Source organism: Mastomys coucha, unplaced genomic scaffold (genome assembly GCF_008632895.1).
Source record: "Mastomys coucha isolate ucsf_1 unplaced genomic scaffold, UCSF_Mcou_1 pScaffold20, whole genome shotgun sequence".
Taxonomy (NCBI): Eukaryota; Metazoa; Chordata; class Mammalia; order Rodentia; family Muridae; genus Mastomys; species Mastomys coucha.
In genome coordinates this window covers 87,403,565-87,419,443 of record NW_022196903.1, presented here as the reverse complement: position 1 = coordinate 87,419,443, position 15,879 = coordinate 87,403,565, and the positions used below count along the sequence as shown (strand labels likewise).

Sequence of the window (15,879 nt, the reverse complement as noted above, 5' to 3'; positions counted from 1 at the left end):
CACACAAACACAGACACACACAGACACACACACGCATACACACACACAGACACACACACACACACACACACACACACACACGGTGTCAGGGAGGATGTTTGTTTATGGAACAGATTATCCTCTTGCAAACTGAAGTGTGACTGATTAAACTGCTTCCTTTAGCTCCATCCATGGCAGTTTGTTTACAAGTGTATTGAGTGGCTCCCATTTTGAGGCATGGCTCCCAGTGTCTGTGTCAAGATGTAGGGGTGGGGGCAATAAAATCCCTACAATCCTCAAGTTTGGAGTCTGGCAGGAAAGCCAGACACTGGCTAATTGAGTTTCCTTGTGGTAAGAGCTCTGGAGGTGTATGTGGTGTCCTTGAATGTCTATACTAAAGAAACTTCATCTAGGTAGCGCCAAGAAGGGAAAGAAAGAAACATGAGCTCTCCACAGGGAACCAGGGAGTGGGCAAAGACTTCAGTGAGAAGCTAAGGTGGTTTTTCACGGAGTGGAGGGCAGGCCTGAAGGACAGAGATGGAAAAACACAGGCAGAAAGCTCAGAATGGCTCTATCTGAAAGCCTTAGGGAAGGCTAATTGTATGCAGCAAAGATTCCAGAGAACCAAGCCCCTCCGCGATTGCTAAAATAACTCCCTTAGCAAAGGGCGGTGGCGACGGTCTCCACCCAACATCCAGAGAACCCCTAAATCTATTAGAAGAACCTTAAACATGTGAAGGGGCCTCATGGGCTGCCATCCTTTCTGCAGAGGAAGTAGCATTTTCTTAATTCGTCTCTTAAGAGCCAACATTTGGGTTCTAGAGCGCATGCTCAGGCTGGGTGCACCTTCACTGCCACTGGCTGGTCTATCTGACAGGGAAACATTCCTGAAGGAAGATGGCCGCACTAAATAAACCCTGTTATCAGCTCCATGGAGTCACTAGGCTGGCTTGTGGTTTTATTTTTTACCTCCAACCTCTTTGAGTGTTATTTCAAAAAATCTTTTTCACGGGTTATTATTATTATCATTATCATTAATTTGGTATATTTTGTTTGGTTTCTTTGTATTACTCTTCATTCTTTCATACAATACATCCTGACCACAGTTTTCTTCCTCCCTCCATTTCCTTTCTCTCCCAAATCCACTCTTCCTTCATTTCCCTTCAGAAAAGAGAAACCCCCTAGGGATATTAACCAAACATGATATAACAATAGACTATTAGAATAGGCACAAACCCTCATATCAAGACTGGACAAAGCAACCCAATAGGAGGAAAAGGGTCTCAAGAATAACCAAAAGACTCAGAGACACCTCTTCTCCCACTGTCAGGAGTCCCCCCAAAATACCAAGGTAACAACTATAACATATATGCAGATTATTCTTCATTTTTATTGTGAATTTATTTTGTCTCTCTTTCTAGATTCCATTGAAATGAATGAAAGTGTCTACCTTCCTCTACTAATAGAGCTTATCTGAGATTTTTTTTTAATAGAATAGAGTTTATTCAGGACATGGAGAGGGGAGTTAAGAGTGTCGTAGAGACAGAGAAGGAGAGAAGAGCCTCAGTTGAGATTTTGAGGGAAGTATTCTGCATGTTCCACTACTGTATCAGCAACTAGGTTCAAATACTGAGAAAAAGTGTGATCCACTGTAGAACTTAAAGCAGAAAGAATTGCATATTCCTGTGACTTTACACTGCCTTTGGAAGAGGCCACACATAGGCATCATTGGGAGCACAATTCAAACTCTGAGAAAACAGAATTAGGCAATAAAGGACTTAATTACTGTTTATGATACAAGCAGTAGTACATGGTACATTAGTACATTAGTTGTATCTTGTGTGTGTGTGTGTGTGTGTGTGTGTGTGTGTGTATGAGCGCGTGTACATGTACAGGTTCACAAGCCAGAGGGCAATAACAGATGTCACTCCTTGGGGATCTCTCACTGGCCTGAACTTGTCAAGTAGGCTGTCCTGGCTGACGATTAGCCCCAGACATCTTCCTATCTCCAGTTCCCCAGCATTGGGATTCTAAGTGCTTGGTGATGCCTGGTTTTGTATGTATGTGTGTGTGTGCATGCATGTGTGCATGTGTGCGTGTGCTAGACACCCAGTTCTTGTGCTTTCACAGAAAATACTTTACTGGTTGAGCCATCTCTCCACATCAGCCGAGTTTTTCAAAATCAAAATAAAGGATAGAGAATATGGGAAGCACAAACTAGACTCTGTGAGTTACTTAAATAAATAAATAATAAATAAATACATACATATATAAATATAAATAAATAAATGTCAGGCTGTGGTAGTGCATGACTTTAATTCCACCACTCTGATAGCAGAGACAGAAGATCTCTGACTTCAAGGCTAACCTGATCTCCAAACTGAGTTTCTGGACAGCTAGAGATACACAGAGAAACCTTGTCTTGAAAAACCAAAATGGAGGAGGAAGAGGAAGAGACAGGAAGCTGGGAAAGAGTGGAGGGTAGGGGTAGGGGCAGACATGGGGGAAGTTAAGGGGAGGAATAAAGGTGAATATGGTCAAAATACATGATGTGAAATTCTCAAATAATTAATAAATATTACATTATTAAAATATAATAATATAGAAATATACAAATATTAATATATAATATATAAAATAATATAATAAAATATTAGATATATTTTGAAGCCTTCCAGAGAGGATGAGATAAAATATCTCTCGACTATTTCCTTCCCCAGTTCCAATCTTCTCCTAGAGTTAACTAGGGTTATCATGTTGGGATGATTCTCCCAGACATCCCTTTGCATCTGACTATGCTCGCAGTTTTGTCTACGAAGTCTTCAGATGCCACACAGTGATGCAGCTCTTGCTCAGAGGTTGTGTGTTTTTCCTGTTCGGTACATCATGCTGGTTCTCGTTCAGCTTGGTGAGGATCCTGTACTTGCTTTCTGTTTGTTCCAGGTTGTTAACTGTTGAATTCTGTCGTGCATTAGTCTTCTCAGGTTGCTCTTATAGACACCATGGAGTTGGTGATGGAACAGACGTTTGTTTTCCAACACCTCCGGAGACCAGAAGTCAAAGGTCAAGGTGCCAAGGTTGATATCTGGTGAGGGCTCCTGTCTTCACTTGCAAGTGTCTTCTCTGCTGTCTTCCACTGCTTTTCTCTTGGTGTCACTTCCTGGAAAGGACAACAGCTCTGATTAAGGCCTGTCCTTATGATGTCACTTAGCCCTAACAGGACCCTCTGTTGCAATGTGGACACACTGTATAAAAAGAGGTTACATATATGAACGTGTAAATGCTAATTTGTTTTCATAACACATAGTATGGCTAGCTAATACTTAGCCCTATGCTCATCATGAGATAAATGCCTTTATTTGTAGAAAGCTTTAATGGAGCATGATTGTTTCCCCCTTGAACTAACAGCAACAAGAACTTCTATCTCCAGAGACAGGGCATAGTAAGAGAGAAAACCAGAGGCGCAGAGGCATGGAGGAATGGTTGTAGAGAGGCTGATCCCCAGTTGCTCATTCTCAACAGCCCACAGAGTTCTCAGCTCTGAGAGTGGGAGAATTTGGCATTTGACTATGCAGGGATGGAGGAGGCATGCAAAGCCAGAAATGTCTTGTGTGGGCTGCTAGCCTTCTCTGAGCACTAGCATACCCAGCAGGCAACCTGGGAAGAAGAAAGCTACAGGCTGCAAGAAGACCCCCCCCCCCAGCTCAGTTCCCAGCACCCCTCTCCCACATCGTCCAGGGAAGCCATTTCCCCATGCTACAGTGTACTGCTGTTTGGAAGATCTTCCAAGACACTTTGTGCCATCCAAACCCCCACTGATGCCCTTTCCAGAAGAAGTTCTTGAAACCCCTGTTCACATGAGTCAAAGAGTATCAATCCAGGGAAGATGAAAGATGAAAGGCATCCCAGACAACCTCCTAGGCTCTGACATGAGGTTTAGGTTTCAGCAGAGAGCAAGAAATAGGCACAGCTTTGCAATCCTGCCACGGTGTGATGCTCTGATCTTTGACCCATCCTGTCTGCTCAGCTCCTGGGGCCTCTCCTTTAAGGTAATCTCACCAGCTGCTGGATCCCTATGAAATCTGTTTTCAAGAGACCATTTCCTGCTATGGCTGGCTCCGCCTTCCCCTTCTTCCAGCATCAGATTCCTGGAAATTCCAATTTTGGGGAATCTGACTGCCTGGGGTTAGAGAGGTGACTTAATGACTTAAGAGGACTGACTGCTCTTCTGAAGGTCCTGAGTTCAAAATCCCAGCAACCACATGGTGGCCCACAACCATCTGTAATGAGATCTGACGCCCTCTTCTGGTGTGTCTGAAGACAGCTACAGTATACTTAGATTATAATAATAAATAAATCTAAGCTGGAGTGAGCAGAGGTCCTAAATTCAAAATTCCCAGCAACCACATGATGGCTCACAACCATCAGTACAGCTACAGTGTACTCATATACATTAAATAAATAAATAAATCTTTAAAAAAAGCAAAAACCTTAAAAAAAAAAAAGAATCTGACCACCAAAGACAGTGATAGCAGTGTCTCTTTAGAATCCCCTCATGCTTGTCAGAGCAGTTACAAATCCCTAAGGGCTTTCTGGATGTGAAGAGAGCTGGGAAGAATTACTTTGATATCTAGTCAAAGTATGTAGTTCTTATACGTGCACAACTTGGATGGCTAGGAGACATGTAGAAATGATTGGAGATACTTTGTTATCATACTGGGAGAGTGGTTTGTGCTATTAGCATCCACCAGTGCTCCCTAGCATCCTCCCACAAGGCACACAGAGGTCCTCCTCCTCCTCAGTAGGCAATCAGCCAGCCACAGTGCCAGTAGTGGTGAGGTTGAGAAAGGTTGCCCTTAGCCAAATTTTAGGAATTTTCTGGGACCTTGCAACTGGAAAAATACTTCAAAATATCTTAACAATTTAATGTTATAGAAGATACAATTTTAGACAAGCATGCATTCATCCTCTAACTCCTAACTTATTGGTTTGAATGTTTCTTTGAAATGGTTAGTGCATCAATCAATTTCCCTTTATGCTTGTTTATTTGTTTTATCAGACAGTTCCCCAAACAGTCTGTTAAACTCCTCTGTCAGAGCACCCAGGGTTCTCTGAGAAAAAACATGTGACATCCACAGCTGTCCTGGTTTGACTATAGACTCCGTCACGTGGCCTCATTAAATTTTTAGCCTCAGCTGAAGATCCGAAGTCTATCCCTTGACTCAGAAGGCACTCACTGTTCAGAGGGTGTTTTGAGGATTAATTAGTTAACTTTGGCAAGGCACTTTAACAAGTACATTCTGCATTGTAACATCATTGGGCAAATAGGCACCTTTTAGACATTATTACCTCGCGGCTTTGGTCCTGCCCCGCCCCTCACTTGTTTGAGCAGCTCCGTGGGAGGAAGGGTATTGAAGCCGGCAGTGGCCAGCAGCCAAAAATCAGGAGCCTTATTGAAAACTGCTAGCTGAAGAGTCTCCTTGTATGATGAGAAAAACACTCCAAGGGAAGGTAAAAGCCCTTCGTAGTGACTGGAAGACTTCTGAAATGCAGTAAGTGAACCAGAAACACCCCCGCCTCCTTCTCTCATTTGTAATCACTGATCAGCCCTGACTCTTCCCTTTCCTCCTTACAAAGAGCAGAGCCTGGTCAGGCAGGGACTGCTCAGAACCCTCCCATGAAAAAATGTAATTTACATTCACGATGTGTTAGCTTCCACGCAGACATTCGCAGGATGTGAATGAATGCAGGTGTCCTCAGAGGCTATAGGCATAAGAATTCTGGCAGCTGGACTTACAGGTAGTTGGAGTTACAGGAGCTCTCCAATGTGCTGAGAATTTGAACTCGGGTCCTCTGCAAGAGCAGCACATGCTCATAACCATCTCTCCAGCCCCTTGGTAGATTTGACCTTTAAAGAAAATGTACTTATTTAATTTTTAAAAACAACAGCAACAAATGTATTTTTATTTATGTGTATGTCTATGTGGTTGGGGTTCACAGGTGTCATAGGTGGGTAGGACTGCTGGTCACCTCCCTCCTTTGGAAGCTGGCACGGTGCCTACCAGTACCATAAAGGCTAAGTCCTCAAGGAGGAGGCATTCAAGTCAGTGTGAGCTCAGGTAAAATTTCTTTTTCTTCTTTTTATCGTTTGCATTGCATTTATTGTCATTTGTATTTTTTTTTTAAATTTTATGCAATATTTTTATTTGGGAATTTCATATTCTGAACCCAGAACACACTCACTTCCCAGTCCTCCCAGTCCCCTCCTTGTGACCTCATTCCTAAAGAAGGAGGAGGAGGAGAAAGAGGAGGAGGAGGAAGAGGAAGAAGAAGAAGACGACAATGAAGACAAAGAAGACAAGTCAAAAGTCAAAATGTGTTGATCATTGGAGCCTGATCAGACCCCCAACGGCCATCCCCTTAAAGAAAACTGTGTGCAACTGTACCATGTGCATGCCCGGTGACCACATAAGCCAGAAGAAGACATCAGATGCCCTGGAACTAGAGTTATGGGTGCCTGTGACTGCCATGTAAGTGTTGGGAATCTAAAAATTCCTTTGCCTTATAGTCTTAATTATTATAGCCATTGCCCGCTGCATTTTCAAAATCCTTTTGATTTGGACAAAAGCAACTTGAAGAGCACCTACTGTGTGTCAGATACTGTGCTTGGAACCTATCTCATCCTCCAAGCCCTGCTAAGATAGGTATGGCTTCATCCAGTTGACAAATACCAGCATGGACGTGTCCCTGAGGTTACTCTCTTGAACATGGTCACCAAGCTGGGAAATGAGAATCATGCCTTAGTTGTTTCAAAGTTAGTGCTGTATTATTTCAGTATCTCAAACTAAGTCAAACCTGGGCATCCCCTTTTTCCTCTTGACTTTCATCCCCATAGGAGTTGAACAGGGAAACTTGTCTGTTTTCAGATAAAGGCGGGAATGATGGGATTGGCATCTTGCTTATGATGCCCAGCAACCTGAAAACTGGCTTCCACTCAGACTCCTTGACCATGGACCCGCCAGCGCCACCTACCAGCAGCTGCCTAGTACTGCATCCTTCTTTCTCTTGGGGATGCCCTGGATGAGTCCTTCCCTGGCTCCCTTTGGATCATTCATCAAGCCAAACCAGCACTCTCTGTTCTCCTTGTCCCTGTGTACCTTGGAAGCACTAGTTGCTCTGCAGGGAACCAACTTGGGCATTCTTTTCAACCTCCATCAGTGACTTCACCTCTTTCTCCGGCTTAGATCAGTGGTTCCTAAACTTTGTTGGGGATTAGAATCACCATGGGAGCCTTTAAATGTCCTAGACTGCTTGATAGACGAATTAGCTCAGCAGCACTGATAATCAGGACGTTTTTCACTTTATTTTTTCAAAGCTCTCCGGGCGATTCTAAAGTGCAGTCAGACGTGAGACCCAGACACATGAGTCATGTCCTGTGGGTTCTTGGGTGACAACTTATAAACAACTCCTTCCACATGAGGCCTGTATCTCTACCTGTTTCCAGTTTTCCCCAGACCCTGAATGTCCAAATTTAGCAAGTGAAAATGCAGAGAGTCCAGTCACACTCATGTTTCTCATTGGACACGTAAAAAAAAAAAAAAACAAAAACCAAAAACCAAAAAAAGTATTGGCTGTTTACCCAAAATGCCTGATGTGTCACATCTGGCAACCCCACTAAGGAGAACATAAGCTCTCTGAGTGTCTCCTTGGTCAGAAAGGCTTTCCTGTGAACCCAGGGGCAAGCCTTAGCTTTTTTGGACACATCTTCCCCTGCCCCTTTGATTCCTGCCCTGTGGGGACAGACCACTTAGCACATCTTTCCTCTGCATGCTGACTCCTTGGTCTGTTCTCATCACCTGGGTCTTTGAGGATTTCACAGTAATGGAACTGGACCCTTCGTGTCTGCATTCTACACTCCTTCTGATGATCCAGGCTCTGTTATCTCCCAAAATATCCTCACGAAACACTGAACTGACTCTGAACTTGGACCTGTAAGGCCACTCATCGATGAGAGACGATGCAGAGTGTACTCCTCTAGAACGGATAGCCCTTAGGTCATTTCAGAAGGGTTCCCTGGTAGAGCCCAAGTCCCAGGGGCAGTCTAAGAAAACTGTGTATTCTGATAGGTACCAACACTCCTCTTCTACTTAGATTGGGGTACCCGATCTTTCTTAATGTCTTTCTTAACTTCTTAACTTTCTTAACTTCTATCCATTTAGAGAAAGCAGAAAGCATGCCTTCCCAGAGTCGTTCTTGCTGATTTCTATCTGCATTTTCTGAAGACCTTTCATACATTCCTGCTTGCTTAAACTCATCCTCCCCAGCTTCTCCAGCATGCCACACCTGGGATTATGTAATAGGTTTCTGGTTTTTTGTTTTTTTGTTTTTTGTTTTTTTTGTTTTGTTTTGTTTTTGTTTTTTGAGACAGGGTTTCTTCTCTGTATAGCCCTGGCTGTCCTAGAACTCACTGTGTAGACCAGGCTGGCCCTGAACTAAGAAATCTGCCTGCCTCTGCCTCCCAGGTGCTGGGATTAAAGGTGTGCACCACCACCACCCGGCATGTAATAGGTTTCTAATTGGTACTACTGCTTCCAACTTGTGCCCTCCTGATGTGATTGTGTGTGTTGTATAGGTTTATAGTTGTGTGTGAGTGTGTGTGTGTGTGTGTGTGTGTGTGTGTGTGTGTGTGTGTGAATGTGTGGGTGCAGACACACAGGTATCTCCTCATTTGTCTTCCACCTTAATTTTTGAGTCAGGGTCCCTCCCTGAACCTGAAGGTTGCCACTTTGGGGAAGCTGGCTAGCTGCAAGGGTCTACTTCTCTAACACTGGGATTATAGCTGTGCATTACTTTTTACATGGGTGCTGGTGATCAAAGCTTAGACTCAAACTCTTCTGCAGCAGGCCCTTTACAGGCTGAGCCGTCTTCCTAGCCCAATGTGATCATTACGAAGTAGGTTGGCTCTTGTTACCAATGTTGCTGTGTGGTTCCTTCCCCATATCCCTAACTTTCCCCAACACATACTGCTTCACAGCACACCAGCAGAGATTGTTCTAGTTAGAAGTGAATTTGTGTACCCCTGGGCTTTCAATGAACAATGGAACCAGTTCTTTCCATGTAAGTAGCAAGCTGGCCCAGCTGTGGAATTAAAATACCAACTCAACAGCCTTAACTAATGTGGCAAGCCCTGGGTGCACAACCCCACTGTTTCGCCAAGTTCCTCACTTAGATGCAATTGCTGTTTGCTGTTAGCTTGTTAGTTCTCCATCCATTGATTTTTCATAGATCTTTCTTGTCTAAGTATTTGCCCTTTCCAATAACTTGCCAAGTCGACAACTCACCTTTAAAGCCTAAACTCAAAGTCTGTTTGTGGAGGAAGCTCCCATTCATATTTTTGGCATGTTCGCTCTTTAACATAAATGTACCCAGTGGTGGGAAGACATGAAACTTGAAAGAATGAACACGAATCAAGAGGTTCATGACTCTACAAGACTGACCTTTTCCCTCCTTACGGAAGTCCCTGCTTAAAACTCTGGAGTTGATTCGTCATAAGCTCTTTGGGGCATGCTTCTGCAGCTTTTGGCACCCCTTCAAGTGTCCCTTCAACCATGAAAGCGGAGACTTGGGGATCACGCTATGTCCTCCAACTATGGTCATAGATGATTGAACTGATTGGTCATCAGATGCAGACTAGACTAATGAAATCTATATCATCAGGAATATAGGGTTAATAGTTAAACATTCTAGTTCAAACACAGACAGGGGTCTGGGGAAATGGCTTGGTCATAAGGTTCTTGCTGTACAAGCATGAAGACCTGAATTCACATCCCCAGAACCCACATTAAAGAGCTGGGAGTGACAGTGTACACCTGTCATCCTAGGGCTGAGGTGACAGAGACAGGAGGATTCCTGGGACTAGCTGTCCAACCAAAATAACAAACTGCTGAGCTCCAGGTTCAGCAAGAGACTCTGGTCTCAGAAAACATTAGGTGGAGAGCAGTTGAAGAAGACAGTCACTGTGGTACTCCACCCTTAATCTTCACATATAGAGGTGTGCATACACATGTATATACACACACACACACACACAGAGAGAGAGAGAGAGAGAGAGAGAGAGAGAGAGAGAGAGAGAGAGAGAGAGAAACACATACCACTGTCTTAGCTTTAACCATCAACTTGATATAGCCCAGACTCACCTGAGAAGGGAATCTTAACAGGAATTATTCAGAGTTGACTTGCCTACAGGAATTGTCTTGACCATTGGTTGATGTAAGAGGGCTCAGCCTACTGTGTGTGGCACCATACCTAGGCAGGTAGTCCTCAACTGTATATGATAGCTCGTTGAGTATAATATGGCATGAGAGAATGTAAGCAAGGAGCATCCTTCATGGTTCCTGCTATATCTCTTTCTTTGGCTGTGAAGTGAGTTTCTTGGTTGGAGGTAATGCTGTCTGGGGGAGCATGGTGTTTTACCTCCATGTTTTTGCTCTGATTCCCATCAGTCATGGACTGTAACCTATCAGCTGGAATGTATCCTTTCTCCCCTAAGTTCCTTTTGGTTATAGTAGTTAGTTTTCATAGCAACAAAACGAATTCTCTCTCTCTCTCTCTCTCTCTCTCTCTCTCTCTCTCTGTCATCTCTGTCTCTCTCCCTCTCTCCACACCAAAAGCAAAAATAACAAGAAAAAGTCCACAAAGACATGGGACAGTCATTTCCTCCTACATGCCTGGGCTAAATACTAGAACAAGTTCATGGTTGAACTGCAAGGGAGAAATGAAGAAGCTGAGGAGAGAAATGAGTGCCATCTTGATGCCTGGCTGTGTTTCAGTTCTTTCTTGAAGCTCAGCTCCAATTCCCCATGGCTTCTGAGAGGCAGCCACTGTGCCGTAGTGCTAGAGGTTTCCTTTCCTGCATTGTAGCTTGCTCAAGATGGCTTCTGGTCCTTAGGACCAAAGGGTCCTAATGAATACAATCCCCTCAGAGCTTGCTACAAAAGAAAGGAAATATCCTTTACTGTACTTTCCTGGTGAAATATTTTGTCTAGACCACTCAGATGGCCAACAGTAAGAGCTCGGAGCCTAGCTTGGGCTGCTGGGTAAAGCTGTGTGCAGAGATTCAAGGCTGTGTTTTTGTTTTCTAAGGGACTTTCTTTTGTTGGTTTTCTTTCTGGAGCTGGATAACTGAACATGTTTGGTGCGACTTCACTTGTAGTACTTTATCTCTGAACTCTGCAGCATAAGTGGGTCCTCTAACTTGGAAATGACATTTCTTTGTGACATGGTCAAATAGAAGGAAACAAGCAATAGCTTTTTAGCTGTTTTAAAAAGGTGATACATTTAGAACACAAATCTTCAAAGAATCTGAGAATAAATTGATTCCCCCCGCCCCCAAATTGCTCCTAAGTGACATGCTAGCACTGAGAGAGTGTGCCAGTAATGAGCTGGTACTAGAGTGGTCTGGTAACAACCTGACTCACTGAGGACCCCAGTTAATGACTTCTCTGTACTCAAGATTTTGCCAACTAGAGTCTTGCTTCAGTCTGACCTTGGCCTAGTCTATAACTTACTGTAGCCAAGATGATGAAGTAGAAATGGCAGACTGACAGCCTCTGTCTCTAGAGGCTTGAGCAAGCCATTCACTCTTCGAAGGCTTACTCTTGCTCATACTTGGGCTTCAGCCTAACAGTGGGACTGTCTGCAGATGAGAAGCTGTGTAGAACAGAACCATATTACTCTAGCCAAAGCCAGCCCCAGCTAAACTGCCAGCTCTGCAGAAATATGAGCAAGGCCAGTCCAGATCAGAGGCCCACGGACTTTAGAGTAATAATAAGTGACTGTTGTTGGAAACCATATGGTCTTTGTATGTTTACTAAATGCTGTGGTAATGAACAATATAGCTTAATCATCCCTCAACTGGGATTACACATGCTTAAGTCCCTAACATGGAACCTGGAAGAAGATAATCGAGATCTGCCAGTATATTTGGAGGTTGTATCCCAGTGACTGATTCAGTATGGGCCTGCATTGCATGTATGAAGGCCATGCTACAGTGATTTCATATCCCGGGAGATTTTGCTCCATGGCAGTGGTTAGCAAATGATAGCTCGTAAGCCAAATCCCATGGTCAGTCTTGAAAGTTTTATTGGAATATAGTCACAGTGATTTGTTCCATGGTGGCTTTTTTACTGCATTGGAAGAACTGTCTAGTTGTGACAGATAGGGGATTATAAACTCTCAACTATTTACTCTCTGGCTTTTTATACAAAATGCCTGTGAGTACTTGCCATACAATCTAAACCTAAGATTCCATGCACTAATAATTGGACAATACATGGAGTATAAAATTGGGCCAAGACAGGGGAGGTGAGTATTACAAATAAGAAGAAACTCCTTGAAGGTGCAGGGACATGGCGGGCTCCGAACAGCAGCCATGGGGCTTGAGTGGTATGTGGGTGCTCCAAGGAGAACAGCAGGGAGCTGTTTAATTAAACACTAATATACCCCCTAACTTGAGGGCACAGTTTGTTCTGAATGTAAGTGGTATCTTTAACTCCTTTGAAGTCACTTTCCTCTACTCTAGCTTATGTCTTGTGATTCTCTCTAGGGTATAACCTTTTTAGGGATGGAAGAGACCATAGAGAAAAATATGGCAAGAGTTTGGTTCTGATGGCTTCTGCCACTGACATATTATCTAATAAATAAACAGGGGGAGTGTACTGGTAAAGCTTCTCACCCACATTGGATCCCAGATATGCAAATAATTCCTCCCACAGGGAAACTTTTCCATCTTAGTGTGAATTCATGAAGAATAAGTGACAAGAGTGAATGATGGGGGAGTTCCTAGGTTTATCTTATTTGAAATGTATGAGGGAAATACATAATTTAAAGGAATAGCTCATATTCCTTTGTAATGTAAATAGCTTCGTGATGTGAGTGTCACATGTGACTGCTGTCTCTTCTTGTCTCATTGAACCATTGTCATGTGTCAAGCTTGTGTGATGCTTGCATCTTGACTCTGAGATGTCACTCCCAAGTCAGTATGCCCAGAGCACCATTGATTGACTCAGCATGCTGCCACTGCCCCACCTCCCAGGCCTGCCCTATGGTGGCCACCCTACTGAACCGCTCATCCTCACTCAGATGTGGCTATACTCATTTCTCTTAAAACATTCAGATTCTGTCTGTTCATTCATCCAGCAAATCATGGCCCATGTTGGGCAGCTTCTCTATGACACTCTGGCCCCAGCAGCTCTTGCCTCGAGGTCTAGACCACAGGCCTATAACTTTCTACCATGCCCAGTCCTCACAGCAGCCAGAATGATCCTCTTAAGAGGAAAATTAGGTCAAATCCCTTCCTGCCAAATCTCCCAGTAGCCCTTCTTGCTGCTCAGACTCCAGTCTTCTCACACCCAAGTATTGGTGGTTTGGCTGTGCATGGTTCTCCTTGATGGGTTTCTTCCCCATGACTTGAGTCCAGCCCTCCATGCTCCTTGATTGCCTGCATTATTCCTAACTGCCCAACCCACAACCCATGTGGGATGCCATTCCATCCTCTGTGGGAAGGGGAGAGGCCAGGCATGCTGACAAACACTCTACTTGACACAGAGAGCCCCCATAGCAGAGATGTTCTGGCTCCATGGCAATAGTCCCTAGGCTAAACCTTGCTCCATCTCAGTGCTCCAATGTTTTGTCCCAAGAAAAAAATGTAAACTCACACTCTCCAAAGTGTCTTTCCCCATCTTTCCTACCCCCAGCCCTCACTCCCGCTCAGCAGCAATAAGTAGTCACATTTCTGGTTTGGTCTCCTCTCCCTGGTTGAGAGTAAGTTCCCCAAGGGAAGGATCTTTGGCTCATGCACTGTGGATTCTCTTGGTGTGTGGGACATGTGCCTAGCCCATAAATCCTTTGATAGATGTGGCTGCATCCTGAAGTTTGGGGAGTCTGCCTCACACCCACAGTTGTGCAGGTTACCAAGAAAACTACCCATCTGTTTATCCGTCCTTTAAGCCGCTTTAAGATCATACATTTAAGCACATTCGTTATAAGCAAAGGGTCTTGCGCGTCTTACAAAGTAAATTTTGCTTCAGGGGAATATCCATGTACCAAGATGTCATAGGGGAAACCCATTCTGCATTTAATACTACATTTTTTTTTTACATTTTTTACATTTTACTTTTTTTTTTTTTTAAAAAAAAATGTAGTTAACAGCTAAAGAAGACACCCAAAGTCAGCCTCTGACCTTCACATACACATGCATATGTGAATGCACACATGTATAGACACATGAACACAAAGGAAAAACAAATGCTTCTTTAACACCATGCTCCTGGCTTCCTTCATCCAAGTTGGCATGCCCTGTTGACCACCTTTCCCGTGTAGAAAGCCCAGCCTCAGGATCAGTCAAGTCCTGTCATGCAATGACCACTGCTCATTTCTTACACGTCTATGGCCTTTCTTCCTAATCCCAGTATGGCTGCTGGGAGTTGGGAACTCTGGGTAGTCTGATGCCCTCACCCATGGGACAGGCCCTCACCCTTTCAGCACACCCCACAGTCAATATTGGATTAAAAACTTACTTTGTCTCAAGCTCTCTGTCGATTTTTCTCTTGGACAAAATTACCAGTCTTCCTCAGCCCCGGTTTGGCAATAATGGAACCTTGAAGTGATTATCCCAAATTTAAAGACAGCATAGATTCCTGTCTCATTTTTATGAACATAAAATTGTGTGTACTTTGTTCTTAAAAACCACGCTAGGGTCTCTTGCCAGGCATCCTCATTAGAGTGACATTATCTTTAAACACTGCATGGCAATATCTGATGTACTGTCCTGATGCCCAGGGAAGACAGGGCAACCTGGAGGTCCAACTATACTTCCTTAAGATTATCCAACCCAAAATGCTTCTTTGTGGGAGTGGACAATGTGGGCTCCGTGCAGGTGCAGCAGACCCACCTGTCCCTTCGAGGGAAGGCTGCGGTGCTGATGGGCAAGAACACCATGATGTGTGAGGCCTTTAGAGGAACGTGGGCTTCGTGTTCACCAAGGAGGACCTCACTGAAATGAAGAATGTGCTGCTGGCCACTAACGTGCTGGCTCCACCCTTGTTACTGCCATTATCCTGTGTGAAGTCACTGTGTCAGCTCCGAACATTGGTCTGGGGCCAGAGAAGACTTCTTTCTCCCAGGTTTTAGGCATCACCTCTAAAATCTCCAGAGGTACCACTGAAATTCTGAGTGATGTGCAACTGATAAAAAACTGGAGACAAAGCAAGAGCCAGTGAAGCCACACTGCTGAACATGCTGAACATCTGCCCCTTTTGGCTGATCATCTAGGAGGTGTTTGTTTGACAAAGGCAGCCTTTATAAGCCAGAAGTAGTTGACACCACAGAGCTACTGACTCTGCACTTTGGCTTCCTAGAGGGTGTCCGAAATATAGTCTGCAGGCTGGTTACCCAACTGCTGCCTCAGCCGCATTCTGTATCCTCAACGGATACCAAGCAGGTCCTGCTTGGTCTGTGGAGACTGGATACACCTTCCCGCTGGCTGGAAAGGTGGAGGCCTTCTTGGCTGATCCTTCTGCATTTGTGGTTGTCACAGCCATGGCTGCAGCACCAGCAGGGACTGAAGCAAAGGAAGAGTTGGAGGAATCAGGTGAGGAATTCAGTCACTTTGACTAATCCCCCTCTCAAAGCAGCCAACTCAGCCAGTTTAATTTGAGAAACAAGGAAATAAAGACATACTTCTCTTAAAACAACAAAAAATAAAACAAACAAAAACCAAACCAAACCAACCAACCAACCAATCAACCAACTACAAAACCATTCATGAACTTAAAAAAAAAAAGATTTCATTTATTTTTGCCACTTAGATTTGTCTGCATCTCAAGATGAGTTCAAATTTTA

At 44.0% G+C, this 15,879-nt stretch overlaps 1 long non-coding RNA gene and 1 pseudogene across 3 annotated transcripts in view; both read left to right on the top strand.

The window, feature by feature from the left end:
• Window positions 1-6,694, top strand: part of LOC116099293 — an 8,505-nt gene extending 1,811 nt beyond the window's left edge. Inside the window, exons 2-4 of one of the 3 annotated variants that reach the window (XR_004122196.1) lie at window positions 2,955-3,056; window positions 5,980-6,098; window positions 6,212-6,694. This is a non-coding gene — a long non-coding RNA (uncharacterized LOC116099293). Of the gene's footprint in view, window positions 1-2,922; window positions 3,068-5,979; window positions 6,099-6,211 lie in introns of all 3 variants that reach the window. The other 2 variants (XR_004122195.1, XR_004122197.1) reach the window with 2 other exon arrangements.
• Window positions 6,695-14,809: 8,115 nt separating this feature from the next.
• LOC116099967 lies at window positions 14,810-15,654 on the top strand (annotated as a pseudogene).
• Window positions 15,655-15,879: the final 225 nt, after the last annotated feature.